General features: G+C 38.2%; 1 pseudogene; it reads right to left on the bottom strand.

The window, feature by feature from the left end:
* Positions 1 to 919: 919 nt before the first annotated feature.
* Positions 920 to 4128, bottom strand: LOC149560562 (uncharacterized; annotated as a pseudogene).
* Between the last annotated feature and the right edge of the window lie 1174 nt (positions 4129 to 5302).

Genomic DNA, 5302 nt, shown 5'->3' on the forward strand with positions numbered 1-5302 from the left:
CTGGAAATTGATTGTTTCTTTCAAATCCCTTTTTCTGCCGATTGATTTCCTTTGCCACTTCCCACCCCTGACACACCCCCCCCCCCCCCAAGGTATAACAACATCCCTTTCTAACTGCCAAAATGTTATTATTATATAATAATAATAAAGCTTGTGTGGCACAACAATATCCACTTTATTTGGTAGAGTAGAGGAGAAATGGGTTATGACAAAACGAGAAATGGACCTAATAGAAAAACTAAATTTCATATGTGAATAGCATTTTCAGATCATAAATATGAACAATCACTACCATAAAAAGAAACTGTGGAGAAAAGTAAAAGAAGTGAAAAGAGATATTTAAGTCACAGCTCTTCACTCTAGCTGCCTACAATAGCCGAATGATATTTCTGAGGATTGTTCTTACATTGAAATCTAGAATTGTATTCTTTCCATTTAACATAGAAATCATAGATTTCTAGAGCTTTTACCAGCAAACCATGTTGATACACGGATGAGACATGAACAAATTGATTAATATTTGTGCGTCTATTTAATGCATTGCAACTAAATATGGCATAGACAGAGTTACAATTTCACTTTTGCCGTACAAAATAGATTCTTTTTCTTTTGAAACATATATCCAAATGTATAAAATAACTAATAGAATGTAATCCTCGTAGCAAGAAAAATGTTGCGTCAACAGTTACTTTGATAAATTAAATTTACAAACATCAAGAGTAGAAAACTTGTGATTAGAATAAGACTTCCTATAACCTATTCATCATCAGAAAGGATGTCATCATCCTATACCCAACATTATAACATCAAAGAACAGAGCAGCTGCATAAGGGACAAGCACAACTACCAGGTAAAAGAAAAACATGCATATTTATCAGTCCAAGAATCTCTACATCCCCTGCAGAACACCTTCATGGACTCAATGTTCAAAAAGATGCTAGATTACTCTATCCTGTAAAGCAAAACATTTGTATCTCCATTTTAGTTGAAAGCACAACACTGCTATTACGCTGGCAAATCCTACCCCAACACATAATCCCACTGACACTGCCCACCATTGATCCATCTCATCCCCATCTGCATCTGTCACCCCTGTGATATTCCTTTGCACTTGACTGCCTGTTTCGCCAATCCCTGAATTCGACGTTCCATTTTCCAAGGGCCATCCATGAAGATTGGGGTTCCCCACATACGAAGAAGCCTCAAATGTTGCAAACTGCATCCCCCGTGGTATTAAACCGGAGAGATGGTTGTATGAAAGATTTAAATAAGAAAGAAAAGTGAAGTTTACAAGATCTGCTGGAATGTTGTGTGATAACATGTTTCCAGAAAGATCCAGAGACTCCAAATGAGCCATACCTCCCAAGGACTCAGGAATGCTGCCTGTTAGATTGTTGTATGAAATGTTGAGAGCAATTAAACCCTTCAACTCTCCGATTTCATCAGGGATGCTTCCTGATAGCTTGTTGTAGGAAAGATCCATGAATTTGAAGGCACTGATGATCTTAGTGTATGGAGTAAATCGTCCTTTGATCCAAAGTGTCACTTGATTCATGAGCTCAATGTGGTAGCCGGGACTAGCAGCAAACCTATAGCCGTACTTAGCTGAGCTCATCTCTACTTTGTCAGTTTGTGTCTGATTCCTCATAGCATTCAACTTTCCCAAACTCTTGGGAATAAGTCCTGAAATATTATTATGAGATAAATCGAGAATCTGAAGATTCTTGAGCGAAACCAACTCGAATGGAAAAGTGCTTTGAAAGTTGTTAAAAGCCAAGTTGAGAACTCTTAACTCTGATAGTTCTCCAATCCAAGCTGGGATGCTCCCCTGAAATCCATTCTTCCCAATGTCAAATACTCGAAGCTTTGCACAACTCGCAATAGTAGTAGGGACAAGACCTTGCAAGTTGTTTTCACTGAGATTTAGTGTCTCAAGTTTAGTCAGATTTCCTAGCTCTTCTGGCATCTTACCTTCCAAATAATTCTGAGCCAAATTCAAGACAATTAGATAAAAACATCTAGCAAGAATCTTAGGAATGGCGCCGCTTAGCCTATTCTTTGACAAGTCAAGGAGATCAAGGCGATCACGGCCAGAGCATATAGATTCAGGAATAGAACCATTGAACCTATTCTCCGACATGTCCAAAATGATTACACTGCAATCTGAAAAGACTTGAATAGAGCCATGTAAGCTATTGTTATGCAAGTCTAGAATCCCTATATTCTTGGAGATAAGAGTGGGCAGAGAACCTTCCAGTTGGTTGTGCGAAAGATTGAGCACTTGAAGGCTAGGAAGCTCCCACAGCCAGGTAGGAATATTTCCCACAACGTTGTTATGTGACAGGTCCAATTGTTCTAATGAGTACAAAGTAGACAGAAAAGGAGGAATCTCCCCCTGAACATTACAAGAACTTAACCCCAGATATCCCAGTTGACTGAATTGGGGAGCCAAACTTGAAGATATATTAACTGTAAGTTGATTTTCAGAAAAACCCACTTACTTGAGGTGAGCTAGATCCTCCAATACGGAAAGGGAAATGTTGCCAGTTAAATGGTTAGACAAGAGTAATAATTTTTCTAAGTGGACAAGCTTCGAAATGGCATGCGGAATTGATCCAGACAACTGGTTGTATCCGAGATCCAGATATCTGAGAGAAGAAAGATTTGAAATGGTATGCGGAATTGATCCAGACAACTGGTTGTATCCGAGACGCAGATATCTGAGAGAAGAAAGATTTGAAATGGTATGCGGAATTTCTCTATACAACTGGTTGTATCTGAGATCCAGATATCTGAGAGAAGAAAGATTTGAAATGGTATGCGGAATTGATCCAGACAACTGGTTCCTCTGGAGGTCCTGAGATCTGGACGTTCCAAATGGTAGTAAATCCCCTGATAAATTATTAAATGAGAGATCCAAATTTTCAAGCGCTGAAAAATTTGCAATGGAGTGAGGAATTACTCCTCCTAGATTGTAGTTACCTGACAAGTGAAGTGTTCTCAGACTTCGGCTTGAACGATGCAAGAAATTTGAAGAGATGGAACCTTTGGGATGACACGACCACAGATCAAGGGAAATCAAGGACGAGACATTCTGAAACCAAGCTGGAAATGGGAAATTGAATGAATTCCCTGACGGAGATGGGACAAGTGAGTGAGGTTCAGGAGAGATGGTATTCTACCTGAAAGTCCACAGTCAGAAAGGCAAATCTCCCTGAGATCAGGGAGGCTTCTGATGGCGGTTCTCCAGTGATCATTCGCCATGGACAGGTTAACATAACTCATATCCAGGTATTCCAACCTTCTTAGACTAGTTATCCATCCTCCAAATCTTCTACTCTCCAAGCCATTGTAGAGTCCCCCGAGATCCAGGTGGCGCAAGGTCGTAATATTACCCAACTCGAGAGGAATCTCGCTTCCAAACTCAGCATCTGCCAGGCTAAGGAAAGTAAGTCTTTGAAGTTTTGCCAACTGAGGAGGTATGGCAGTAGAATTGAAGTCATTCCAACTCAAATCCAAATATTGGAGATGCTGCAGGTTGAACAGCGACGGATAGATCTTCCCACTCAATCTACACGACTCTTCCCTCTCCCAACATCGCCTACTGTAACGATCACGATTGAGGTCGAGGGAAACAACATGGCCGGAAGGATAGTCACAGATGACACCCTCCCATTGGCAACAGTTGAACTGCTGCCACGAGTTCAATCTGCCAGAGGAATCATAGAGCCAACTTCTGAAGTCCAGAAGGTAGCTTCTTTCGTCTTCTGAGCATCCGTTAACAAAGGAGAAATGGAAGTGCAAGAGTACCATGATGGCAATGCAGAATGAAAAGGGAGACATCATGATTGCATCCAATAGAAAAGCAGTCGAGGCGGAATAGATTAAGGGTTGAGTATTATTCAAGCAGAGATATATAACACAACCTATCGTACCGTGTGTTTTAAGTGATGAACAACTTTTGTTCGAAATCTCTTCTACATCTCTCTTTCAACCTATACTTATTTCTGTTATCGCCTACCTTTTCTTCTTGTATTGCGATGCACACTGTTCGGAGCGGAAATATCGCACAAGCGGGACAACTTTTGTAAGGAAAAGTGAGACTCGTAGAGCCTTAATAGTCCACATGCATACCTAATTTCTAAGACCACGAAACTCCAGTCACTTTACTCCACACGCAGGATAGGGGAGTCTCATTGGCTTCTTCCATACGCGCTCTGACTTTTGTAACACATGTATGATTATTTTGAAGTCTTGCCAGCCTATATTTCAAAAGCATGCCAAATTTTGAAGACTAAAGAAAAGTCTCCTCATCTTATTCTGCACATATGGACATCTTCTTATCTACCATGTTTTTTTAAGGTTAGATGAGGTTGAAGTCACTTTACTCTACACGCAGGATAGGGGAGTCTCATTGGCTTCTTCCACACGTGCTCTGACTTTTGTAACACATGTATGATTATTTTGAAGTCTTGCCAGCCAATATTTCACAAGCATACCAAATTTGAAAGACTAAAGAAAAATCTCCTCATCTTATTCTGCACATATGGACATCTTCTTATCTACCATTTTTTTAAAAGGTTAGGTGAGGTTGGATAACTTCAGGGACTTTCAAATGAGTGGATCTCATCTCTATCACGTATCAATGTGTCAATAATTATATAATTGTTATTCAAAAAACAAATGTTTACAAATAACTAAGCTCTATCTCTAATTATTACTATAGTTAAATAATAATTGAAACCTTAACCTTAAAATTAAACCAAAACATATTTAACGTACCTTATCCTTAATCTAAATTCTAACCCTAGTATAGTTAAACCCTATCATAATCTCATCCTTCACCAAAAAATCAAATTATCTATTCGATGATGTTCCCAATCTATATTATATTGAGATGTGTAAACATAATCGCATCCTTTACAAATATTCAGCCTAATTAATCTAACTAGAACCCTAACATACTATCTAGTTAAACTATAGTATAGATAAACCCTATCATACTATAGTTAAATTAGAACTATAACATTGAACCTAAATTTTGATCTAATTGAAACCCTATTATTCAACCTAATTAAATTCTAACTCTAATAGAACTACTATAGTTGAATAATATATTATACCTTAACCTTAAAATTAAACCAAAACATAAAATCAAGTCCAAATTTGATTTCAAATCCACATCTAGCCTATATTTGATCTCTGATTATAACATGCTACATAAATTGTAACATTTCGTCTAAGCTGAAAAGGTATAATTAAATATATTTAATTGAATATATGATTAGATTTTCAAGTATAA

The sequence above is a fragment of the Cupressus sempervirens genome, chromosome 4 (assembly GCF_028749045.1).
Source record: "Cupressus sempervirens isolate cs-2001-9-10 chromosome 4, ASM2874904v1, whole genome shotgun sequence".
Lineage (NCBI taxonomy): Eukaryota > Viridiplantae > Streptophyta > Pinopsida > Cupressales > Cupressaceae > Cupressus > Cupressus sempervirens.